The 27,849-nt window shown below is 40.0% G+C and overlaps 1 long non-coding RNA gene across 1 annotated transcript; it reads left to right on the top strand.

Annotated features, from left to right (window-relative positions):
- Positions 1-24,777, top strand: LOC121066080. Its single transcript, XR_005817495.1, has 2 exons — positions 1-564; positions 24,644-24,777. It is a non-coding gene; the product is annotated as an uncharacterized LOC121066080 (long non-coding RNA).
- The last annotated feature ends 3,072 nt before the right edge of the window (positions 24,778-27,849 follow it).

The raw sequence follows: 27,849 nt of genomic DNA, 5'->3' as shown, positions 1-27,849 counted from the left end.
ACCTCACAGCTAAGAAGCAGGTGATCAGCAGCTTCAGCAGAGGGTGATCCCAGGCACATCTGAAAATATGTGGGTTAACAGACCTTTGATGCAGTATTTGCCGAAGATTTGTCGTTGATAGGGCTGACCTTAGCTGCTCTCCCTGGTTCTGACCCTCCTGGGTTGACATTAGGCCTGACCTCTTGTCTTGCTTCTGCCCAGTGGTTACTAGACCATTGACAGAACCTGCCGTGGTCATCAAACTGCCCTGCTTCGGACTGTGCCTCCTCTGTGATGTCACTTCTTGTCCTCGGTGAGGTCATCAATGATGTCACTGCTCCTCCTCAGCGAGGCCACTGGCCCTGTGTGCCAGATCATCTTGCCCCGTGGAGCAGCCCTGCTGTCACCACCCTCTGGCAGCAGCTGTGCAGGAGTTTGCACAGTTTGCCTTTGTGCTGCCCACCTCCAGGCCAGATGTGTGACAGAAAGGCTCACGGCACAACCTGGAGCAGTCTGAAAATAACCCCGGGGTGGCCACATGTCAGGAATCCAAAGGAGGCTTTGTGGTAGTGATGGAGTGCAGAGGTGAGGACCATCACTTCTTCCCTAATGACAGCCACAAACATGGATGTTAGCACTACGTGATGATCTCCTCTATGCAAAGTAGTCAAATCAGAGGACAGACTTAGACTTGGTCAGACCTGATGCAATGAGAACCTGCCTTCTCTTATTTTCTGCTACTGTAGCAAACTTTTTCACCCCCCTATGTATTGGTAGTAATCTTTTATATCTTCTACCAGAACAGCGAGCCAGAAGATTGCAGAGCACATAAAATGAGACCTCTGCACTTTCCCTCTTCAGTTCAAAGCTTTCAAGTTCATCTTCCCCACGCAGAGAAAGCCCCAAAGCTTTGCAGCATCAGCCTGTTAGTGGAGGACAACTTAGTTTTAAAAAAATTACTGGCACTGATTTGTTTCATGAAGTTTGACTCCAAACCCAGAAATAAGTTTTATCACAAGTTTTACAAGACTCTGTTAATTAAAGATAAAAGCATTTGTATCTGCTAATGTTATAAGCTTCCTATCTATAAATAATGGCTAATTAAATTTATATTTTATTTCATATAAGTTTATTAGATATTGGTCACAAACATGGTAATAATTGCATTTACATAAGAGAGTAAATAAATCCAAATAAGCATCCATATTTTGGCAAGAAAAGCAGGGAGCTGTAATGCCATGAGATCAAAAAGATGTTCCTCTGGATTATGGAAAAGAAAGACTTGTAATCTGCAAAAAGAAAATATTAGTGTGTTTGTTGGTTGTTTTTTTGTTTGTTTGTTTGTTTAATGATTGTTGAGAAGAACTAAGTGAATAACTGTCTGGGTGCTGCAAGTGGGAACATGTCTAGATGCTATAAATTTAGAGGTGAATAATCTTTCTTTATAAAAAGCATAAGAAAAGTACAGAGAAGATGCTCCATCTTAAGAAACGTCCATATAAGCAGAATCAGCTTCCCTATGAGGAAATAATTACTGCAAGCTGCAAAAATAGAAATAAAATCTTTGACGAATGGCTAGTGTATGAATTCCTGTTACAGTTTATTTATGCAGACAATATAGTGTCTGGGATGAAACAGCTCTGTTGGCAGAATGAGGATGAGCCACTCTATGTGGGCTCTCAGAGCACTGCATGGGAGTGTTTACTTCAGCTCTCCTGGAACCATGCAGAAGTGACGTTATCATGCTAGAGCCTGAAATAGGCAGTGAAACCGCCAGCACCAAGACAAAACCGAGCATGTTGCTGAGATCTTCGTCATCTCAAAAAAAAAAAAAAAAAAAAAAAAAAAAAGACTAAACAAACTAAGAGGAAAAAGTAAAAAAGTATCTGAAACCTCCTCCCAGGCAGATCTTACTGAATTCAAAGAGAGGCTGCTGGACTCACTCACTCCCACTTTGCCACTGTGATTTGCCTGTAGAGTTTTCTGCAGGACAGGACAAACCACATCTATTTGCCTTTTCATTTCTATATGCCTACATTGCTTTATTCTTCTAAATAAAAGCTTAAAACAAATGTACCTATTCTCTGACTCCCATGCACAGACATCAAATTATGTACATAGAAATAGACAACAGTTCTAAGATACTGGGCTTATTTCAGGATATGATGTGAAGACATTTTTCAGGCATTTAACCATCATTTCTGCTTCTCCAAATATTCCTGCTGAACATTATTGCTATTAAAACTTCTTAGGGAGTTCTTAAAAATTCCAGAGTTTATATATTCATGAAGTATGGGATTTTGAATATATCAGTTTTTGAGCCTTTTAATCATGCATTTATTATCTGAATACATTTAGTCACTATGCATTAGAGAAAAAAATATCTTTTCTAGTGTTATTTTAAATAGATATTAATGATTTAACTTCAGCTGAATCTTCAGTGCTGAGTTTCCTCTATCTTTCATGACATTACAGATGTGTCATCTCAATTTGTTTGTTTACTTATTTCTAACAATTTTTAGTAACAGAAAAAGGTGTATTATAACAAGTACATGAAGTGCTGTATCTACACTAAACTATAGCTTTTCACAACTTGAATACAATGTTCTCTAGGGCATCCCTTGGTAAAATACATTAGTATTAATACCAAAGCCTTTAGACTGGAAGGCCTGGATGGATCTCTTCTTTTTACTCTTATGCTTACCATAAGAACCTGATTTATTTCCAGAGGGCTGACACCCACCTAGTTTTACATTTTTCTGAGGCTGTTGTTATCTCGCATTTCCTAACCACAAAGATGATATTCTGAAGGCTGTAATTGAGACAAGTGACCTACAATAACAAGATAAACATGATTTTTTCAATAGTATTTCAGGCTCTTGCAATGAAAGATAATTGCCACAAAGTCTTCCATATAACTCCTCACTTCTCTCTGTATACTAGATTTAACTAATTTTCTACATTTTGGAGACAATCAGAACTTAGTTGGGTAAGATCCTGAGCAACTTCATCAAAGACTGTTCTGTTTTGGACAAAGTGATCTACAGAGATCTTCCACCCTAAATTCTTCACATATCCTGAATTTACAGTATTGAATGCAATTAAAAGTAATTCACAGTTCACTATAGCATTGATACACTTACTAAAAATAGCTTTTAATTATTTTATTTGATAAAAGCTAGTAGGGTTTTTGCTCATAGTCGTCATTTCTCTAGTGTGTGCGCTCAAAGGTTTTGTTCACCTTCAGCAAAACAGCAAAAAACACTTTTCCCACTCTCAGTGAACAAAATCATCTTTCATCTACTTCATCCTTCTTAAAAAATAGATTTTCTGAAAGTTAACTTCTTCCTCTCCCTATATGTAAGGTGTGGTTATATCACAATAATAATTAAATTAGAAATTATTTCCATCTCCACAAAAGTGTCCCAAGCTGATAACAGAGAAAATACTGTAAAATAATAATAATAATAATAATAATAATAATAATAATATAGGGTCAATTATAAAACCCTGAAATATAATAAATGAGGAAAGAGAGCAAACAAGGAAATATTATATTCTTTACTATGAAATATCCAAGTGTTTGTTGTCAATAAGGAAGCCAGATGCACTTCTAAACTACAATTTGAAAGGAAGGTACACACCTTCAGTTAGAGGAGATAGCAGAGTAGCATGAGTTTTCTCATAATGTTCCCACCACATCACTCTGGACTTCCTTGATCTCAGCTGCACACAGATAGTCTTCATCCCTAATGTGACCTCAAACGAGCACAGTCTTGGTGACAGAGTCTGTATTAGACTACCTCAGATGGCAAGAAGGTAGTCCTTTGTGCATGTTGCTAGCTCTTTTTTCCTTTCTGGGGTACAATTTCAGCTGATAGGTGTATGTAGGCATTTAACAGGACCAGCGAGAGAAATTACTGAGGTGGGTCTCAACTGGCAAGAGGTATAATGTCAAAGATGAGCTTTTGCATAAAACCTCTTTGGAAGTCCATTCAGAAGACTTCAAGTGCTTTAGTTTATTTCAGGATAACATAAGAAGACCATGCAGAATAAGAAGAATGTCAGCATGCCCTTTCTTAGTAAAAGATGACACAGTGGGAATAGCTAACACTGCTCCCATCACCTCTCCCAGACCAAAATAAATAGTGCATGTACTAGGACTATGTTTTCAGTTATCTGAGTGGGAGCTGTCTCAGGCATAAGAGGTTTGAAACCAGCAGTACTGATAAAATCATATGTACTGTCCTACATGTGGTAGACCCTGGGTAAGCACAGAGCCACTAGCAGGGACCAGCAGGGGTTGAATGTTTCATGGTGCAACAAAAGCACTGCACTGATGCATTAAAAAATTTGGAAATGGGAGAAATATAAAAGTCTCTGTGACTAAAGAGGACTGATTAAGGGACAGGCTTTTGCACTTTGGAAATAGCTCCAGATGACTTAAAAACCAGGAAACCCAAAAAGTTGTAGAGAATTTGTAGTATGTGAGATAATTGATGGCTGGCTGGTGCAGCAGTATATGCACTTCTACAGATTCCTTTAGTATTACCCTCACACAACGAAATCATAAGGGGAAGGAAACAGTTTTCATCACCATCTAATCACCATTGATCCTTTCAGTGATTCCAGAACACAGACGTTTTGCTTCTTAGAAATATGGGCTTATTGTGCTTATTCCTAAAAGTTTAATTGTGTTGCTATGAGCTGCCCCATGGGCTGCACAGAACTGAGTCAACAGCTGGAGAGAACAGCAGAGGAATCCTAACCCAGAGGTTATTCAAACTTTTATTTTTATACAACAGGGCAGTAAGAGGATGAGTGGTGAAATGCTGTAGGATGTAGGCAGGACCAGATGACACCAAGCTGGGGGGAAGTGTCAATCTGCCAGAGGGCAGGAAGGCCCTGCAGAGGGACCTGGACAGGTTGGATCGATGGGCAGAGGCCAACGGGATGAGGTTCAACAAGGCTAAGTGCTTGGTCCTGCACTTTGGTCACAACAACCCCATGCACGCTATAGGCTTCAGACAGAGTGGCTGGAAAGCTGTGCAGTGGAAAAGGTTCTGGGGGTGCTGATTGATGCTCGCCTGAACGTGAGCTGGCAGTGTGCCCAGGTGGCCAAGAAGGCCAACGGCATCCTGGCTTGTATCAGGAGTAGTGTAGCCAGCAGGACCAGGGAGGTGATCATCCCCCTGTCCTCAGCCCAGGTGTGGTGAGGTAAGGCCACACCTTGAGTACTGTGTTCAGTTTTGGGCCCCTCACTACAAGAAGGACATTGAGGCCCTGGAGCATGTCCAGAGAAGGGCTATGAGGCTGGTGCAGGGCCTGGAACACAAGTCCTGTGAGGAGCGGCTGAGGGAACTGGGGTTGTTTAGTCTGGAGAAGAGGAGGCTCAGGGGAGACCTTATTGCTCTCTACAACTGCCTGAAAGGAAGGTGTGGGTGCTGGGGGTCAGCCTCTTCTTGCAGATAACCAGTGATAGGACAAGACGGAATGGCCTCAAGTTGCACCAGGGAAGGTTTAGGTTGGAAATTAGGAGACATTTCTTCTCAGAAAGAGCAGTCGGGTATTGGGACGGGTTGCCCAGGGTGGTGGTGGCGTCACCATCCCTGGGGGTGTTTAAGGAAAGGTTGGACCTGGTGCTTAGGGACATGGTTTAGTGGGTGATATTGGTAGTAGGGTGATGGAAGACCATCTTCCATAAATGGAAGAGATGTCCTTGTGTACTCTTTGGAATGCTTTATACTTGCCTGCTGGCTGCATGTCCCACAAGATACCTTGCCATCAAGGCCTTGCTCGTTCCATTCATTTAGACTTTGATAGAGTCCAGTTCAGCTGGCTGAAATCAGAGGTGTCCACATAGAGGGATATAAACTCTACAGGCTTAGATATGAGCACAGATTAGCTATGGGCAACAATTCTGAGAACTAAAAATGGGAGCACTGCATCACCGGATGAGCTCTGAATGGAACAAAAGGATTAGCTTAAATACACGCTCAAAATAGAAAATAATTTTAGCAATGTTGTTCGACTATGAGGCTTTTTTTTTTTCTCAGAACTGATCTGCAAAGGAAAAACTATACCAGAGCAACTTCTCTTCCTTTCAGCTCTCCAGGCTTCATTCTCTTTCAGTACAAATTCTACAAACTAATTTAAGTATCTCAAACAATGAACTGGATGATTTTATACAGTCACGTCACCATGAGCACTGTGAATGTTGCCTCTTTTCTTGGAGAGCTTGCCAATTTACCTGATATTCTTTTGCTGTCTTACAGCCTGGCTGGCCTCTCAAGCAATGACTAAATCTTTGGGCAAAGTTTAGAGATTTGAAAAGTGAAAGTGTTATTTAACTGTGTGTATACTTTTCTTTTGAGAAGGCATGTTGCAATCAAGACTGTAAAGGTCACATCTCATCCCTCCCTTTTTTGTTACCGCTGATACGGGCAGGAAGATGGTCTTGTTTGTGGGGCAAATTACAGTCTGATGTGAGACGTGCAACCATTCAGAGTTCAAGATCAAAAGAGTTGCCCACTGGGAAACGGAACTGACCCTAGCACACTGCTTCATGGCACCTCTGACTCAGAAAAAGTCCCAGGTACATGCAGCTAGGCAAGACGCACTAGAGCTGCTGTATTTATCCAAGGCAGTTTCAGGACACCAGACAGTGACTGCCAAAAATACATACTAAACAACCTCTGCTCATAGGATGTTAGGGAGTAAGATTTAACATGTGAGCAAAGATCTCCATCTCACACTCATTTTACCTTATACCCTGTTCCTCCAGGAGATGGGCACATCTTCACAACGTTATCTCTAGCTTCATTTACACTACTTATGAAGTCATCTTCTCTCCTGGACTTCCAATAGCTGTCCAAATCTGATTAAAAACTCTTTAACCAAGCCCACTAAGTTCCACAAGAGCACACCTAGCAGTAGATGTGCATGTTTGTTACTAGCACTTTATCTGAACTCCTGTGTTACACAACTATCTAGCAGTTAAGCCACTTATTAGAAAGAGGAGATCACTAGTTATTTTCAGCACCTCAGTACATTTTTTGACAGCTGTTAGGAGACGAACAATTTTAATGGTCTAATGGGAGAATCCAATTGTCCTGCAAAAGCCCAGAGTGCCTAGGACCAATGTTAAACGATCAGGGGATATACTTCACATATCCCAAGCACCGATCAGTTCTTCAATAATCTCACATCTGGCATTTCTTTGCAGTTCCTGCAATTGCTTTCTTAATGCAGTTCAGTTCAAGAGGATGTCTGAGAAACAACACTCTAGGTGTTTATATTCTAATATAAACAAATTCTAATATTCTAATATTTTAGTTCAGAGAGCTCTCTGAACTAGAGAAGCAAATTCATCCTTTCTGTTTTTCCAAGTAAAACTCAGTTCACCATCATTCCTAGTCTAGATACAGTTTCCTCATTTGCTTTTATTCTTTGTAACAGCAGGGAAAATTTTAAAGCTGAGCCATTTGTAGCTGTAACCCATTGAATTACTTTCTGGGGAAGGGGCTGAGAAGATCTTCCTTTGGAAGATCCTAGTGACAGTGTGTACGTATTCCAAATCAAAATGCATGCACCAATAAGTTGTTGAGTTTTAAAAAGCCCTTCCTTACTTGTGTGTAGCATAAATGAAGTCAGTGGGGTTTCAAATGAAAGAAAACTTGGCACTTCTTCTCAAAAAGCCATATTTTGTTTTGCTAGATCTGCATAACTCAAAATTGTCTAAGTGAAAGTTTCTTGCACATAGGGGAGATGAATTTAGCTCAAGAAAGAAATTCTGTCTTAATTTAAGTCCCTAAGACAAACAGGTGTTTGTCTGTGCAGAATTTGTCCCTTTGGGTCCTTTTATTCTTCCCTTGTATTTACATTGTCTCAGAAACAACTGGGTAATCTCATGATCCACTCACATATAAAATAACGGCAATGACTCCGAGTCCAAAGCATGGATCTCCCAGAAATGAACAATGCCAGTCCTGCTAAATGAAATAAACAATGAGCAACAAAGGCAATGCCGAAAACTCCATTGAGAGAACTGTATTCTCTTATTTTAATTTTTCAGTTTTGCCCAGGCTATGAAGAAAACCATGGAAGTATAGCAGAATTCTTTTTTTTTTTTTTTTTAATCAGTGTTTAAGTAGGCCTAAAAGAAAGCAATAGGGATGAAACACCCTATGCCTTTTACCATACCGAAATGGTTATTTTTTGGTCTCTACGGTCTCAGGCAAGAATCACTGATGTCTGCAATCACATCATATATTCAGGAAGTTGCAAATAAATGTTCTTGCTTACATTTACCTTAATATAATGAATTAAGAATAATTTCAAACTAAGTAGGTAATGACATGACATTTCTTATCAATGTAGGGAGAATATATTAAATTGTAGTGCACACATACCCCAGATCTCCAGCACACCTGCTAGAGTGTATAAAGTTTAGTATTTTGGACCAATCTGAGTCAAAAGAACAAAGCAGAGATCTTAGTTCCAGACCACACAAATCTGGAGATGTGTAAGTGTTTTCCGGAGGACAGCAGTAAACAAGGAGGCTTTTTGTCTCTCTCTCTGAAAAGATCATGGGGAGTGATGCTCAAACTTAAGGCTCCCTGGGGAGTTTTTCACAGCCACCAATCATTATATTTGAAGAAGTGTGCCAAAATAAATCTATTTCTTTTCTGTCTTCTATTTCAAGATGAAAACAAAATATATGTACGGTCAAAGTGAATGGCTAAAACAAACAACATCAAAAACAAAATTTTCCTCATTTTCATTGCTACATCATTAATGAACCATGTAGAAATGAAGGGAGAGAAAGTATTCCTTGGGGAATGTTTTGTTTTCACCATGAATTCAAGGGAATACACACTACAAGTATATTCTAGAAATGCAAAGGAACAGGGCGGGATCTGGTGGTAGCTGACACGCCAAAAATCAACTGTTACTACCAGTGACCAGCAGGAGACAATATTGTAGTGTTAATAATTCATGCTTAATTCCAACTCCTGAATAACTGTTAGCTCTGTTAACCACCTTCTTTTCTGATGGTCAGGAAAATATTAAAAAAAATAATTATTATTTTTAAGCTGGAGGGGCTGAAACATAAGCAGTAAGAAAGGAAGTAAGCAAGTATGAAGCAGTAAGTTGGATTTTCTGTTGACCTGTGCTAGTTTACCTCTCCTGCAGATCTTTACTGCAGATCTGAGCAAATGGCTTTAGTCAATTGATAGCTTGCAGAAATTTTGTAAGACTTATTTTGCAACCTGTTCTGTGGGTGTTCTCATGTGCCTGATGTCATAAGGTAGCATGAACCTGAAGTCAGAATTATAAAGATATTTTCAGACTAATATTTTGGAAAAGACTAGTTTATAGACTGCTGTATAAAGCAGTTCATCAGTTTGAACACAGAATGAATTCCAATATTCTGTTAATGTACAGAGATGTGACAGATAGCCAGATATTCTATGTACAGAGAGTGAGAGAGGCAAATATGTAGGCATTTTCTTCTAGAAGTGGCCCTGTAGTAGCTGTATAGACTGTGATATCCAGGTTCAGGAGAAGATAGGCCATTGGTGATGGTAGCCATTGATTAGGAAACCAGGAACGTTGAAGACAAAGCACATTCCCTGGTCTTCAAAGAGCTTTCTGGAGAAGGATCTACCTGCCCTCACCTCCTAGCGGAGGGTGTGGGAAGACACTGGGTGACCTATCAGCAGTCTCAGGGAAAAAGCAGAGAGGAACAGAACAGTATGAATAACTGGACTTCAGGAAAAAAAGCAGTTTGGCATTGTATGTTACTCTGTCAGCCTACCTTCCTAATTATTTCCTTTTTTCTTTGATAACTGCTGTTTGTTAAGTCAGTTGAATTTTTAACTCATTTAACTGTCTTTTGTTGCTGTTGTTGTTGCTGGGATGAAGACAGAGGCTTAAGCTGGTATTTCTTTACTATTTCCTCAAATATAAACATAGTCTTTATCGTGGCAAATCATGTCTCTACAGGAGGGTTGTAAGCATATGAAGAAAAGCTGCAAGGAGGAAAAGGTAGCCTATACGTTCTTTTCCTCCTTTTTTTTTCACCAGTGCAAAACAGAATATGGTCGCATTTATACTCATTACTCCATGAAGTTCAGCTCAGAATACAAGATAAACATCATATTTCAAAATTTGGTAGAGAGAGGCCATAAAATCAAAAATATGTTTAGAGAATAAGACCTATGAAGAGTTTTCAGTGTGATTGAGCATGTCTGTAATAACTGCCTGGTTGTAGAAGAGATACACTGGTGTAGCTATTCTTAGAGATCAGCCAACGGGACCAACAGGCTTGTTTGTCATTCCACATGGCTCAGGAGGAGCTTGGATGCAGAGCTTATCAGTTCTGACAGAGACTCTATGATCTGTGTCAATGTGAGGAGCATGCTGCTAGTCTCTGAAGGCAAGGCAGAAGGAAAACACAATGATAGCTAACTGCTGTTCACAGAGGAGCTGAAGTCAGACACTAAGCTTTACCTTGAACTGGGAAGAGGCCAGTTGTGGTAAGAAAAAGCATAGCTGGTGTCTACAGAGCACTGTTGAAATTCCAGGACACACTGCTTTCTTACCTGTGGTACTTTGTGTTTTATGGAAAAGCTGGCAATAAACAACTCAGAGACTGCATGTTAAATACACACTTCTTGTTATTATGGCTATCCCAAGACTAAGCTTGAGAGTGCTCTTGCTTTGTATTAAACATTGATGTAATCACTAGCCGAAGCAGTTGCAGAGCCTTTGGCTAAGTAGCAAGCAATCAGTATTTCTGGATGACTACTTGCTACCTCAAATGTCAGCACAGTGGATATTTATTTGCTGAGCAAATCACCATCATAAAGGGTGACTGAATACAGTTATAAGATAACAGTTCTAGCACAAAATGAAAACATTTTAACTACATGATAGCTAACTAGTTTTCACATTTGTAAGAAAAGCATTAATATCTCATCTTCCTTCATCCTGAATCATTAGTGACAGGCAATGTGGGAAAAGGATTCACACTTAGAGAACAAAAAGTAAGATGGAAAGGGAGGAAATTTTCCTATATGAAGCTGGGCAGTGCTGCACTGAACTGTGGGACATCCCCTGTTACAGGCATATTGGAGAATATTTGCATGGGCAACCTTAAATAAGGTTATGTAGAAACCACTATCATTTGGCCATGTGTTTCTTGTAACAGTTACACACACTGTTAAGCACTACTGAGACTGCTTCAAGTACGTCTTTGATTCTTTAGAATGAAGGTTTTTTGTTTTTAAATGAAGACAATTAAAGTTTTATTCTTGGTTACTGACTTGTTAAGCTCATCTGGTCTTGCTTCTATGAGGAGTGGTATTGTTCTCTACATTGAGTCTCCATCTTGCCTCAGGCTTTATGACTTTTTTTTTTTTTTGCATAAAGATTGGCTTATACTTTATGGTGTCTTTCTCCTTTGCCTTGTAGATTATTGCCCAGGTTGCGCTGCACATAATCTTTTCATGGTAATTTAGCGAATGATACCTCATTCTTTCATGTGGTGTCGAGTTATACTATGCTCTCTGCATCAAATATATCTTCTTTTGACTCTGCCTTGCACAAGACCTCAAGATCAGAATATGTTGTGCTCCTCAGCTGAGGCCTTTTTCTTCGGTGGATTATCTAGACTCAACACAAATGATTTTTCCCTCTGTTCATTCAGACTCAAATGCCTAAGGATATAACCAGCTCATTGGTTAAATAACTTCCTACATCACAGCGGTATCTGGCTCAAACCACTTCAAGGGATGAGAAGAGTATTTATTTGAATAATTGTGCACAGTGATGGAAATATCACAGGGTTCTTTATGAATGATATCAAGTGTTTTCCAGTTGGCAACACAGTCAATAGCACAGTTGTATGGAGTTTTGTAATATTTGGTGATTCTTTTGTAAAGAGTTAAAACAGACTTTGACTAAAAAATAACCAACTTAAAATGGTCAGGATCCTATAACATACTGTGACTGTCAGATACCTGCCAAAGCGTGGAGATCTCACTCTATGTCAACATAACAAGGACGTCTCCAAGGGGTCAGATCTGTTTTACAGCAGCAGGTTTAAGAGATGAAGAGCATTTCTTCCCCAGATGCACAGATAACTCTGAAAGATACAGGAAGACCCTCAAGCAGCTATTACAGCTATTCAGTTCAGTAACTGAATTCTGAACCACATCACTCATCCACTTCTGATCCCAGGCATGGTACTGCCCAGCAGTAAAACTAGCCTGCCATTTTATTTATTATAAATTCTGCAGGCTTAACAGGAAAAAAAATGGATTCTTCTCAGGTAGGTATGTCTGCTCTCTGTTTTATCTTTATTTGCCACTCTCTTTAAAGATACAGTAAACAGACAACATCCACAGCCCTGATGTAATTTATCACAGATAAAAGTCTATCCCTTTTTTCCCAGTACTACTCTCTACAGGTGAAGGCCAATCATAATTTCATTGACTCTGAAGTCCGCAATGTGGCTTCAAGTTTCTGATCATCAGTTATTAACTTCTGCATAACTCTGTCCTGGGGCTTTATATCGCACTAGAGATGAACTGGAGACCAAAGTAGCAGTTTTGTGACGACATTATACCTCGGTGCTGCAGAAAGTGCTGCTAGTGGTTAGAAGACAGTTGTACAAATTGCAAAATCCAGTCTGGTTTTGTGGACTATCTGTCTTTTCGAGTCTTAAGATAGTCTTTTCTTGTGGTTCTTGTGATCTTTGTTAAGGAGACAAGAGAGTTATACCTTCAAGACTTCCTTTAGAGAGGACAACCATTCAGCACCATCAAAGACAGAATGACCTAACTCTCAGGGAAGGATTTTTTTTTTCCTTGAATATAGAACCACAGAAAGGCCAAAGAAAGAATTATGACGTTAGAAACTAAGGAAAGAGCAAGCAACAGAAACATAAGGAGCATATGGAATGATCTGTAGGCTAGACGTGGTCAAAAGAAGAAACCGCCTACAGAAGACAAAGGAGAGGAAGGAGAGAGAGGAGAGGAGTGTGGTGGAGAAGGGAGAGAGGGATTCTGTAGTTCGGGGAGAAGCCCTGAGATGCAAAAAGAGGATTCTGGTTGCCCTGGAGGACTGGTTAAAGTGTTATAAACTGATGAGGCTTCTAAGAAATATATGCAGGATATCATTATTTTCAGTTCTATAATTCTTTTATGCTTGCTACACTGAAAAATTATTGGATTTAGAACCTTTTGCAATTCTCATTGCTTGAGAAGTCTCACTGGAGCACGTTCAGATTAAGGTAGCCAAGATGGTTATGGAACTGGGCTATCTTTCATATGAGGAGAGGCTGAGAGAGCAGGGACTGTTCAGCCTTGAGAAGAGATGTCTCCAGGGGAAATTTACCAAATGCACAAATATCTGACGGGAGGGAATGAAGAGGAAGCCAGACTGTTCTTGGTAGTGCCAAGACAGGACAAGAGGCAATGGGCACAAACTTTAACACCTGAAATTCCATCTGCCAGTAGGAAAATCAAGAAGCAGAAAATAGTTATTTTAAATTAAAAACAACAACAACAACAAAAAAAACAGTAGAAGAAACCTGTCTTCTGCAAAATCAATAACCATACTGCTATTTCAGTTAAGGGAGACAGTAGATGGCAGTGTCCCCCAGTACTTCCTAGGGAGACACAGGTCTTACACTCAACATCTCTGCTGCAGAACACAGACCCAAACTCCAGCCAGTGACAGATGCTAGACAGGACAGACTTCACTCCCCACCGCAATTTAAAAGCAGGCAGTGTCTGGAAGAGTAGTGCTATGCAGCCTCTTATCTCTTTTCTCCTTAGGAAAGCCTCGCAGCTCACTTTTCCTGTCTTGCAAGTTATCCTACTATAAATGACAACTGACAGATGACAGCAGAAGATGATGACCATTTCTGGACTGAAAGAAACACTGGTCAGTCAGCTCATCAGATATGGTCTGTAGTAATGACTTATGACAGCTTTCCATTTTCTAAAATCCTGACATCTGGCCTTCAGACACAATGTATTAAAAAGCTAGGGAAAAGGTCTTAGGGCAGAGGAGAGATCTGGCTTCAAATTGTGTGCTTCTGCTGGCTTCCTGTGTCACTGCGTCTCTCTGCATTCTGGCTCCTGCTGCAACACAGAAACCTCTGATTTGGAATATATACTCAACAGGAAAAAATAAATAAATCTCTTTTCCCAGTCAACAAAAGAATGGTGAATAACTCCAGTGACTGAAGGAAACAGATTTCTGTGGCAGGTATCTAAATATCTACTGAAGTCTTGCACTGGAAATTGTCGGGTCTATTCCATTAACATTCATAAGAGAAACATGATATAAAAGCCCTAAGAGAAACCTAGAACAGAGAGGAAATAAATACAGAAGGAATCAGCATTTGTAAATGTTTTTGGTTTTAATGATATATCAAAAACGGGATCTGCTGTGCAGCAGATACCTCTCAGAGTTCTCTGGAGGAAGAGGAGCATAACAAAGGGACTTAGCTGAAAGGTCAGGAATTGGAACATGCACTCTTTCAGCATTGCTGGATATTCTGTTCCCTTGTAAAAATCAACACAGCTCTGTCAGCCACAATATTGGTACATAAGAGCTGGTTATCTGACCTCTTTGAGCTTTGGTATTATCTTGGACTCTGAAGACCATTATTAGAGTGTTCTGCAGCTGAACAACTGCTGCAGAGCACAGCGACATGAACTTTTGACACCTATAGTGAGACTAAAGCAGGGCATAGACTTTGCAACTGGCCTTGGGTGCAGGAATAAAGAATAATGGCAAACAGCCAATCTGACAGGACATGTCACCAGCATTTAAAATTAGCCTTAATGAGTCATCCAGACGTGCTAGATAAGGGGATCCCAAACCATCCGCACTCTTAGCATCCTCCCTCTAAAGCTCCAAACTGATACAAAACCTTTCATTACAGCATGTAAGTAATCTGATTTTCATATGCAGAAGGAGATATAAAAAGATAATTTTAAGTATCCTCAGAACATAGTGTGATGCATACCATCAGTATATACAAGTATGAACAGGCGCAAGGGGAGGCAGGAGTGGATTAGTAAATCCATTTTGATCACGAGGTAGATGCAAAGCTCTCTTTCTGTTTCCAGCATGATGACAAAAACTTAGCCTTGCAGAGTTGCAACAGCAAGGGTAAAATGAGGAATTTCAAGACTTCCACAGGAGAGGGTTGTGGAAGGTTCTCCTGCAGAAACTGCCAAACTGAAGAATTTGTGGCTAAAGCCATAAGGAAGCCACCTCACAAGCTGCATCTGTCAGTTTCTCTTGCAATGGCCCAGCAAGTGGTGCTAACATCACTGGGGGAGAGGGGAAGGGCCAGGCACCTGCACCTGAATCTCCCTCATATGCTGGTTTTAGAGTTTCTCCAAGGTCTTGATTGATTATTTAGCTCTTTTAAAGTGCTGGGAAGGTAGATTTCCCTTTGTGCTCACAAGAATTGGTTTCTGTGATCTTTGCCAAATGCATTCACTTTGTCATATATGGGCATCTCACTCACGTTTTGCCTGTGGAATGAAAGGTTGTCCAGGTTTATGTCTCTAGAGCTGAAAATTTCCTGGACTAAGCAATCAATCTGTGAGAATCACTGTAAGACATAAAAAGATAAAAATCTTCAACTACTTAGGAAGAAAATGAAGTATAGTTGTAAATTAATCTCTAATTTTAGGAGTCTGCACAGTACACAGGTGCCTCTAGAAAAGGTGTTTCACCACAGAGTGAACAAGGTGTGAATGGCAGAAGAGAGCTGTGTCATCACAGAACCATGAAAATGTGGTTATCTACTAAATGACCTTTTAAAATGCTTTTACATCTTTAAGTGCATCATATTATAGCTATCCTACTTCTCCAGACATTCTTCTTTCTTACAATCCTAGTACAATATATGAAGCTAGGAAGGTCTTAAAGTGCTTCATTTAGTAAAAAGTTATTCAGACCGCTACTGTCGTGCCCATGGCCACATCATAGGGTAAGAATAAGCTTTTCTCAATGACATCATCAGAAGTATCCCAGGAACGTGCTGGCATGTGTTCAGCATCAGTGTGTTCATCTTGTTTAACTCATCAAGCTGAATTGGCAAGTAATGGCTTCTACTACGGTTGAAAGGTCATTTCTGTTGGCATTTTCAGCTGTACCACAAGTGACACAAAAGACAGGAATGTGATCCAGAGTGAGATACGGGGAGGTGTTGGCCAGGATTTTGAATAACAGAATTTGCAAACTTCTCAGAGTCCTTAGTTTTCTTTAAAATAAGAAAGCATTGGGTTCATCCTTATGTTACAGAAGCCAAACAGTGACTGAATCAAGTGTTGCTGTAAATCCTTACCTCCTGTTTGGCACTCTAGATATTTCTGTGTTTTCTGTTTCTCCCTATCAATAGAACACCTCACCACCATCCTTTCTTCCAAGCATTCATCCTTCCAAGTCACCCTTCAGCCAGTGCCAAGCCCCGGCAGAATAAGAGCAGCACATAAAATGTGACCACAAAAGGTTCAGCTGTGCTCTTAAGCTTTGGTGTTCACATGCAGCGTACCTCACCATCAGACACAGCGTCACACTTTGCCCTAAATTGTGTGCATGTATGCTTGTATTTCATCTCACATATAATACAGAATATTTTTAAGAACATTTGTCCTATTCTCTAACAGTTGACATAAACATAAAGGTAATAAAAACTCTTACTGTCTGCTCTACCTACTCACATAAATCTGTATTGAACTGGGACATGCCAATAAGGGCATTTTTTAGATCAGCAATCTAAGAGCAAACAAGAAAAAAAGAAAGAAAAAGTTATATTTGCATTAAAAAGGATATAAAGTTTTTCTTCCTTAATTCCCCTGTCTTCTTTAACAACAAGAAAAAATAGCCAGCATACTTCTTTCCCCAAAATGATAATGTGCTGAAAGAACAGACCTCTATACGTTTTATATTTTTCAACCATCCTCTGAAGAACCACTACGTCTTTTGTTTTTCTGCATAATGTTTCAGAAGTACCTAAAGAATTCAAATCACAATTTCAAAGCAACATTACTCAAAAACCATGATTTTAAAAAAAAAAAAAACACCTTAAGGATTTACCTTAATTGTTCTGTTTCAAGCATTCTGCTCTAATTCACAAACTGATATGTTTTAATAAGGAAACAGTGGTTATTATCTGCAGAATGTAAGGTTCCAAAAGCCCCACCCCCCCCCCCACCCCAAAAAAAAATTAAAAATCACAGTATCACATTCTAGATGTTGTAGTAAAGCTCCTGGAAGAGGCTGCCATCCTACCCAACATGTCCACAACCCTCACATGCAGGAGAGAACAGGACTAGAGAAACAGAAAAGTATGAGAGGGATAGTTGGAAGACTTTTTGCTAGCTCTTATTACAAGTGTATTCAACTAAGAGTGAGCTGCATATGAACATATTTATATTGTATTTTTACTGGACAACCCCCCTGCCTGCAGCAGCAGTGTGCATTACTTTAACAACTGTGGCACTGTGCAAAGCAAAAGGACTTGGGAGACCTCACTGTCATCTCTAACTGACCCCTGGCCACCAGCAGTTTACAAACTGCTCCTTGCAAAAACATATACCCCACTTCACAAGTCAGAGCAGTACAAATCCTGACAGGAGTAGTCTACTGAAAGATTTTCCTAGTCATTTAGAAATTTCGGGAAATGCAGGTGTTCTATTCCAGTGAACCTACTGAAACCATATTAAGGTAAAGTTATGGACAGGATCCTGATGGTATAAAATAACTCTCCCTCATCTTTAAGATGACCAACTTGTCTTCAGTCTTGGCAGTGCTCAGGCTCTGTGTGTTTCAGATCATGAATTTTAACTTCACGGTTGACCTATTATCTATGTTAAATGAAATGAAATTAAAGCTAAAGCTCAGGAAAAAAAAATCTAAGTTTTGTGATTAAACTGATCTTTTTAATTTTCCTTTTTGTTAGATAATCAGTATATTCTGTTGAATAACTAGTGTATTTCCTAATATAGCTGCAAAGAGTTTCACAATAGCATTCATTCATTTAAAAAAGGACAGAGTCAAAGCTCTACTGTCTTACATCATTTTCAATGAATGCTTTAGAGAGAAATGGCAATCATGAGACCTCCAGCCTACACAAAGAGGAAGTGGTTTTACAGGGTTGCCAGATTAAAGAGTGACATCACATTATCTTCGTCAATGCTGATTCCAGTTCTTCGATAATCAGGCAAACATGGAAAGTGCTGTTCTTGTATCACATGGCCAGACATCACTTTCCATTCATTAGTGGGGTTAGCAGTGCTTGCCTCAGCAGAAGCCCTGCCTCCTCTACTGTAGGAAACTTGCAGAAGCCAAGAAAATGTGACACAAAAGTGCAACCATCTCTATTCCCAGGCTGATCTGTTAAAGATGCACATTCAAAAGCCACTTGCTATTTGTTTATGCCACAAATCAGAGAAAACTGAAGAATCTGCTGCTTTTTCTTTATTTGTTTATTTATGTGACTAATCAAAGAACACCAAAGAATCTGGTGTTTTTCCCCCATTTCTGCATTAATGTGCTGTCACTTTCAATCCTAAACTGACCAGCAAGAACTCTGCAATTTTTGTGTATGTGTGAAATTTCTTACGAAACAGGGAGCCATCAATGTGCTTGCGGTACCCCTTTCTGGAAACCCACTAACGCAAACTGAAAATGATGGACATGATCCCAACCACCAAGAATTCAAATAGAGCATCATGAATTCTTTGGTGATTTGTTTTTTTCAGCAGAGTCCCACTAACTGCCAGGCTTGTACTTTCCTATTAAGTTCCCACACTGAAACTTTGCTGAAATGGGAGATGGCTTCATTTTGTAGCAGACGTTTCAGAGAGCTTTCCAAGGTGACAAATTAAGAAATGTATCGTTTCTGTTAACAGCAAATTGTGTTTAACCTCGGGTTTTGGAGTGAAGAGGCAAGGTCTTTTTATATAAACCTAAATATAAGTACAAAACATTATGTAGAATAGTTGATATGTGCTCTTCATCTGGAAGAGGAAATTTTCTGTCACACAGAGTATCAAAATTAAGTTCACTGCTGTCTCTTAGCTGAGACTTAATGCTTCCTCTCCACACAGGGCACTAAGTAGGGATGCATAGTGTTCATTAAACACCTCGCACTGCATTTTCCACATAACTTCAAAAAACATGCCAAACTTTTTATGGAAGAATAGATGTGCTCCACCATGCAGCCCAAGGAACCCCTTTCTCAGAGCTCTTCCACCTCTTATGTGAATAAATGTTCTGTAGTACCAGCACAAAGAGCACCAGCACCACTGATGTTAGCACAAGGCTTTCTACAGAAAATCAAGGTACTGATGCAGAACACAGTGCTAGACGGCAGCCAAGGTGAAGATGAAGCAGTAGGCTTCTCGTTTCAGTTTGCTTCTTTATTCTGAAGCTACTGAAGAAGGAAAGAGGATGGAGAAGGGGTGCAACCACACTATATGACTCCATATTCAGAATTTCCTTAAGAAGCCAAACTAAAATTCTTTGGCACCTCAGTAGCATCTGCTGTCCTGCTTCCTCCTACAGTAGCACACTCACCTGAGTACATCCTCTGCCAGCACAAAGTTGCTGGTGGTCTGATGAGAGCCGACCATGTTCCCTAATTTAAATTGTTCAAAAGGCACCTGCAAGTGCATGCTCATCCACTGGTTCTGGGCCTGAAACTTTATTTCAGAAGTTTCCCTGATTACTAGGTGACTGGCAGAAAAAGCAAACAACAAACAAAACCCAAATTGTTCAGTATTACCTTTAAAAGAGCAGAATTAAAAACTTCATTTGGCTCAGGTAATCTGGAGTCAGTTTATCCTCACTCTTTAATCTCTGGGAACTCTGGGTAAACTTAGATGTGAGAGACACCATATCTTATCACCCTACGAGCAAGTTGTTCCCTGAAGTAAAGTAAGTTCCCTTTTTCATTAGCACAGCTACGTCATAGGTGGTAGAGAAGGAAATCTCCCAAGCCTGTCAGGCCCAAAAGTGGTATCACACGACAACGCCCACAAGGTTAAATAAACACTAGTCTGATAAACCCCAGATTAACAAAGGAAAGAATTACTGCTCCCTTTTTGAATTGGAAGTCCCAATCAAGATTATAATCCCCAGACACCATGCCTCAAAAATAAAAATAAAAAATACTCAAGTATATATTGAAATAATTCAGCCAAGGAAGTCTGTCACCGCTATTATTATTCATACACTCGCATAGTTCATCTGAACTGAAGCACTCTACAAATGAGTACATCTCCCCAGGAGTTTTCATCATAAGAATGAAATTTCTCATCTCTCAAGAGGCAACAAACAGTAAATCATTTAGATCATGAAACCTGGATAGCAAGCAGCAAGTTCAGAAGAGCACATCTTATAGCAGAAATTCACTTCCTCAAAATAGTGGCATTTGCACTGAATTTATAAAAATCCATCTTAGCCACTTCTCTTAAGCTAGAGTCTTGGGTTCACGATGGATGAAAATGTTCTGACCACAGACATTTCCTAACTGAAAAGGAATCAGGAAGTGATGCCAGCCTGTTCTGTCATTCAAAGGTTTTGGCTAGTAAGCGTCACTTTAGACCTATACAAAAAAAAAATAAAAAAATTTTAAAAAAATCACTTGTAATCATGGGATGATTACTTATTGCTTTTGTTGATATTACAAATTTGGAATCTAAAGGTCCAACAGAACCAGTAGGCTATTGTGCTACACGTTATGCATACTGCAGTAATAAGTAAATAAGTAGATCCTTTTACAGAAAAAAAATCAGACAGGTTATTGGGCTGTGGACTTTAAAAGCATAGCCCAGCCCTTAGAGCAACTCACCATATGAGACAGCAGTCCGCAGTCTGTGCCCTGTGACGGCACATTATTGGCAGGGTAGACTCCAACCATATGCTCTTTCTGTATTACTGATCTTATAGATGAAAAGCATGTTGTCTCTGTCTGGTCTCTTCTAAAATCCCAAAGCTTGGCAGGCACATTAGTTACCAAGCAGTTTTATTTAATCATGGAGAGAAAAAACATCGTAAAGTGAAATAAAGAATCATATGAGAAAAATTTATCTTTTTTATGAGTGTGTGAACAGTACTCTGGATAGGCACCTTTTGGAAGGGTTACAGAATGCAATGGCAAATGGTTTCTTGAGGGTGCCTTTTCTTTGTCCCAGCTGATCTCCTCCCTTACTCTGCAGCGTCAGAGCCTTTAGGTAGAAGGTACTTTCTATCCCTCCCTCCCCCAGCTCCCTTGCCTCTCTGATGCCATTCAGTTACAGTTTTCAGGTTGCTTTGATCTTCTCCCATGTGACTTTTCCCTCCAGGGTATTTCCACTGTGCTTTCTCAGAGGAGAAGATGACAGTCTCATGAAGCATAAGCTGCATGTTCCCCAAAGCCAGGAAACTATTCATGGTTTCGCATGAATGGACCAGAGCCTTCTTTCTCCTTTATTGTTCAAACAGAATTAAAGGGTTCCTTTGAAGGTGTAGCCACACAATAGCTGTCTTCCAAGCCTTTGCATGATCCTATTTCCAAATGAACACTCTTTTCACTCATCCACATCTCTGAGCACCAGCTGTTCTTCCATTTAGACCAAAACTGTGCAACTGCACATTAATTATCCTAGCTAGGAAACGTAGGGTCAGGTGGATCTGCCTTTGCACATACCAGATTCATCTGTTTCCTATGAACCCATCTGATTTTTATTCTGGTCCTTCTCAATGTCTTTGCTATGGATGACAGTTGAATGAACCCTAGTGTGTTTTTAGAAATTACTGTGGACCCTTGTTCTGCTGGCCTTCCTATAGGTTCCTTGATATGCTCAAGAGGTATTAACCTGCTCAGTACAAGTGAAGTTAAAGCATCAAGTGCTTTATGGATGCAAGCTTGCACAAGGTGCAGGAGAGGCTTTAACTACACTGAGCCAGAGCATTTTTCTAGGCTGTAAATTCACAGGAATCCTGTTAACTTAGCTGACACTTGATCATTGAAACCACAACACCTTTTGCATTGGTTTAGTTTTGCTATTCTGTACACTACAGGGCAGAGTCAACACACCTATCACTCCCCACATCAGCACCTTCTGTTCAAGTTTAGGATGGCTAGTGTTGAGCAATGAGAGTGTACTTGAAATCTAGTTGTGTTCCTACAAAGATACTCAGATTAAGTCACAAGAAAGTTGCCTGAAAATTTGTTGACTGTTCCTCCCCCTTCCCTCAAAAGTCAACAAATACCCTTGTCAAAAACAAAAGAAGGAATTGTAGAAACTGGTAAGTTTCATGTCCAAGATGGAACATTTGAGGGAGAAAAACTCCACAAATCCCTTCAGGCTACTTACAGTAACATAAGAAAACAGCTTCCGTGTAATCCAAGAAAAGAGAAGGGACACGCACGCACGCACACACACAAGCTAATGATACACTGCTTCCAAGTGGATATCAAATAAAATACCAGCACATATTAGAGATGTGCTGAGACCAAAGTGTCCATACTTCAACCTCTCTTATCATTCTCTTGTGTCATAAGAAAAGCCTCCACATCATCATAACTGAAAAAATACACCTCATTCAATCTGAACACAGTTTGAGCTTAGTGGTAAATCAGATAGAAACTGTTGAACCAACGAATGTGAACCATGATGTGGGCATCAGACATTTTTCCTGTGGTAATCCAAGAGCATGTGGGTACACAAAGTTTCTCTTTAGATGCACAAGTTGCCTTTACCTCATACTTTCCTCACAGTCCCTTCCTTATCTGTTGTGGAAAAGTCGGTTTCAGCATACACCAAATATCTGCTTCAGATTTAGAAACTGAGCTTGAAGAAAGTAATGTACAAGTCATTTGAGGAATATCTTAATCAGCTTGAAAAGGCTCCCAATGTTTCCAAACACCGAGGGTGATTACAAAAAATCTGAGTCACCTAAATTTTCTAATTACCTGATGAAATTATATTACAGAGTTTTACCACAGTCTGTAAGTTGTTCCATAATTTGTCATTCTCTAACACTTTATCTAAAACTGAACTTCAGAAATAACGGGCTATAATTGAAACTCAGTAGTCTCTCTATCTGGCTGCAACATGCTTATAATGATTTTGCCAAACAACAGTATCCTGTTCTTAGGACACAAAAAAATAACCATAGTTTTAAGACCTAAGAAGAACATGAAATGTACTAGGAGATGAATTCTAATAGGAGAGAAAACAGGGCTGTTCTTTGTGGAGTTTCTCTTAACAGACTTATTCATTTGTACCCATGTACATGCCTAGCTTGGGTAACTGATGCTGTACCGCAAACTGCACACAAGAGTGGATGTGAATTGGTGTCATTAAATCTGAATATCTAAGAATCACAACTAAAGGTCACAAAACTCCCGGCATTTTTAGAATGATCTTGAGAATTTTCTAATATATTATTGCCTTTGTCTACTAGTTTTTATGGTGATGCTACACTTGCTAACTGCACGTGCTTTTCTCCAAAGATAGCTATTTGCTTTAAGAAATAAGTAAATAAAGAGGAGGACCCAGAACCTCAACTAATCCGTAGGATCCATAAGCAGGAGCTCCCCAGTCAGACAGTTGATGGACTTTTTAAAATAATTTAATCATAAAGACATCCGGAAGAAAAACACATGGCAGGAAAAGCAGCTAAAGAGAGAATAAATCACCCGCAACTGCTCTGCTTGCTGAATTGAATGTTTTCAGTCCATAGCAAGATTTTCAGTGTGCCCAGATGACTTTTGACTTTTTTAGATTTGTGGGCACTTGACACCTCTGAAAATCAGAACAGAGAGAAAATGAGACTTTCTCAGACAGTAAAGCTAGCTTACCAAACAGAAATGTACTTACCCAGCTTGAGGCTACGGTTGTCTAGGAACGGCAGGCTGCCAGGGACAGCCAAAAACTCAGAAAACTCAGCCAGGAATGATCTGGACAGCTTGGTTTTCTGGTTTTCCAGACATATATTTGGGTTAAACTCAAACCATTAAAAATCTAGTCTATTCTGGTAAAAAAAAAAAAAAAAAAAAAAAAAAAAAAAAAAAAAAAAGGACCTACATGTTTCAAGTACATGGAAGCAATAAGGACGAGGCTCCAGTCGAGATGGATTCACCAAGGCCCAGCCCTAGGGCATCCTAAGAAGAGATGGACACCAGCTGTATGAGACAAGCACGCTACCTGCACAGTCAGTTTTCACCTCTTGCCTTCACAGTCTGTCATGCCTGTGGAGGAGTAATCAGGTTGTTGTGACACAGTGATCAGAGTAGATTATACGGTCTTGATTTTTGATCTGGCTCAACTCATCTTTGATCCTTCTCCCTTTTGCAGCTCAGTACAAAGGTTTACTCATGTTGGCTATATTGGATTGGAAATAAGGCTGGAGTTTGCTTTTGGCTTTCAAAGTAGAAAGCCCTGTCAACATAGACTAATATGAGTCACCATTAAGTACTGAAAATAAATCAGTGTTCTGACCAATAGACAATCCTGTGTCCAAGTAGGAGGGATGACACAGTAAGATGTCATGATTTGCCACTGCCTGCTTATAACCTCCACTGCACTGACTTCTCTTTTAATGTGTTATTTGCACACCCTCCCCCTTCTAGATTACTTAAAAAACTCAGCGGAAGACAGACACTGCTCAGAAACCTCTATATTTCTTCCCAGTAAGGACATGCTGCTGAGAAAACACGGCTCCAAACACTGCTCCAGATTTCAGGAGAATAAAATTTCTCACAAAGATTTCTAGCACGTCACTGCTTCGGTGGATAAAAAATACCCTAGAAAAAGCATTTGTCATGGCAGGGCAATACTTCCAGCCCAAAGCAGAAAGCAGACAGATGACCAGAAATCAAGGAAAAAGGATTACCCTTAAAAAGGTGAACCTCCAGAAAGATCACTTTTCCAGAGTGAAATGAAGGTTCAGACCAGATCTTTCACCTATTATCTGTGGTCAACCAATAGAAAATTCTCATAAAAACTCCCTCATTAAATCCTCGTAGGTCACTGCTTTGCCATGAAGAGACATGTGCCCCTAAATTCTACCTGGCAGAACACATATCACTGCTCTGACAACAGAAGTGATAAACAGGGCTTCCACAATGATCAGCATCCATCAGGACCACATAGCTGCAGGAAAACAAAACACAACTAAGGATAGTAAACAGAGCCTGAGAAGAGCTCGTGTTAATCATAAAAGTACATAGCAACTGGACCATGTTTAATCACCTCCCTTATCATTAGGTGATTGTATAAGGGTAATAATGGCCCCTGCTCTAATTCTGGAGCTGCACATGGATGCAGGTAGAGCACTTAGGCAGGACTCGACTTCTTCCATGCTCCAGAAAAGAGTCTCAGCCCAAGTGCATAGGTCAGTGCAGTGGCTGCAGAACACTCACTCCTGTGACACGCTGACCTCCCCTCACAATGACACCACAGCAGCAGCCCTAGAGCGCAGCTGGTAAATTAGCAGTTTGTAGTGGCTTTCCTTCAGGCACAGGCTTAACTTGGTGGGTTGGGAATATCCCCATAAAAAGCGAAGGGAATCCTTTGAGTTGTAACAGGAGCAGAAACATAGAAAATACTTGTACTTTGAGCACAACTCATTAAGAAATAAAGATCAAAGATTCCAGCTAGAGTTAACTGCTTTCCAAAATAATCTCTGTAGCTGCCATGGAAACTGCAGTAACCAACAGCCAGAGGCTCATCACTTCTGCATGGCACAGAAGTCAATTCAAACAGTGTGGGGACAGAGCACAAGCGAAAAGAAGTCCCTCCAAAACAGTACAATTTGCACAGCAGGCTGCCTGCATCCTTTACAAGTCAGAAAAATCTGTTACGAAGAGGGAGTCGATGGCTAGTGTTGGAGGTAAGGTATATCTGTTTGGTGCAGCCCAGTTCCTGACATGACAGGTGATTCTCATCCAAAAATTTGTACAGGAGCTGCTCTCACTCATAGCAAGAGAAATTCCATTTTTCACTCTACATCTTGTTCAGAAAGTACAGACAATGCTAAACAGTCTATCCATCTATTAATTACAGATGCAATAACTGTTATGGAAGACTGTAGAACTATGTATTTGGTATGAAAAGCTAAGACAGGACTGGAAGACACAAAATCAACATCTGAAATTGGCCACAGGATGTTTGCCAAACCAGTTCCTCTAACCAGGGTGAAGAGCTGAAGACTACATATCTCCTTGAGTTTGGGATTGAAAAAAAAAAAAAAAAGCTCTTCTGGCAGGGAATGCCATAAAACGCAGCATTTAGACAAATGACTAACCTTCATGATGCACAGAGTGGAGTGGAGTTTCCTTCCTATCCAGAACTAGAACTCAGCAGGCAGGACAAGGAAGGGGAGGGAAGCAAAGAATGAGAGGTGTTACCAGCTCCTCTGAAACACCATCCACTTTCTGAGCAGCATTATTTCCACTTGCTCTACAGGCAGGCCTCCTGTGATGTAAGAAGACATGGTTCTTAGCTTAGCAATGTTCCACCTTGCACAGGGAACAATCTGCAGAAAAGAGGAAGCAAAGACTTTTCACCTCTATCTTCTGCTCCACAGTCCACAGAAGAAGTCTTCAATGATTTCTAGTTCCTTAAATGTGCAACTCCAACACTGAAAAGCCTCCACATAGAAAGCAAAATAGGTTTTGTTATAGAGGAAAACATTGACACTTGGGTGTGTATGGAAGAGAGAGTGATAGCGCAATTGGGCAGAGTTCTCTGGACGTATGATGTCCCATTCTTCTCAATGTTTAGTGTCCGTAGACTGTTTATTTAGTTAAGGCTCCTTCCATAGCTCAGGCTTTTTGAGCTCTCACTGGCTGAAGTCACTAGATCTGTTTAATGCCACATTTGCTCACTTGCTGATCACTTCTTTCCCTTGCTCTGTGTATTCTGGGAGGTCATACCAGATACACCAAAATGGGGTCATTCTGCCATATGCTTATTTACTATGTGTGTTAGACCTCTTGTGTGCTATTTTTCACTTGTTATCCATCAATATATGTATTTATCTTCGAGTACCATATGGAGCAGTAGGATGGGGTATATATATGGAGGCAACAGATGGTGAGACTCTGTGTGATTAATATGTTCTCATAACTTTTTATTGTCTCTTTTTCTTACATGTTCTACTTTCAAAGTGCCATTACTTTTGTCGGCCCTGCTCTCATTTCTTTATTTCTGTATGCTGTAACAGAAATACAAAGAAATTTAACGTCTAGTTTTGAGATTTGTCTTTATAGTGTGCCAGGTGTTACCTCTATTGAAGTAATTCATAGGTTTTTCAGGCCATAAGGGCCCATGTGTTCTGACCTTTTTTTCTAACACTGGACACAGAATCTTACCCTGCAGCTTCTTGAGCTAAAGGAGTCTTGCTCCCAATTACTGCATGACCACTGTTGGCATTTTATTGTATTTCTTATGGCAGTCATTCTGCAAAACATTAAAAAATGTTTTAGAAGACGATACAATAATTCATACTATTAATTTGTAACTTCACTCCATAGTACAATGGATTCACTTTCCACCTGTGGCACAGGAGGCCCAAGCATGTTTCTCCACCTAATTCATTGTTTCCAGGAAGCTTTCTACATCATCCTTACCTGACAGCAAGGGAACGTTATCAAAGGTCTCACTTTAGCTGTATTGCCCTTCCTGCTAGGTATATTGTTTCCTTTACATGGAATTTATGTGTCCAACACTACAATTCTGGCACTTGCCAAAGTCACTCAGGGTGACTGCTCCTGTTTATTTTTATTGCCAAGCTGAAATGCTGCTTGAACCCAGGACTGCCTCCTTTCCCTTT

Source organism: Cygnus olor, chromosome 2, assembly GCF_009769625.2.
Source record: "Cygnus olor isolate bCygOlo1 chromosome 2, bCygOlo1.pri.v2, whole genome shotgun sequence".
Lineage (NCBI taxonomy): Eukaryota > Metazoa > Chordata > Aves > Anseriformes > Anatidae > Cygnus > Cygnus olor.
This window is presented reverse-complemented; position numbering and strand designations above follow the sequence as displayed.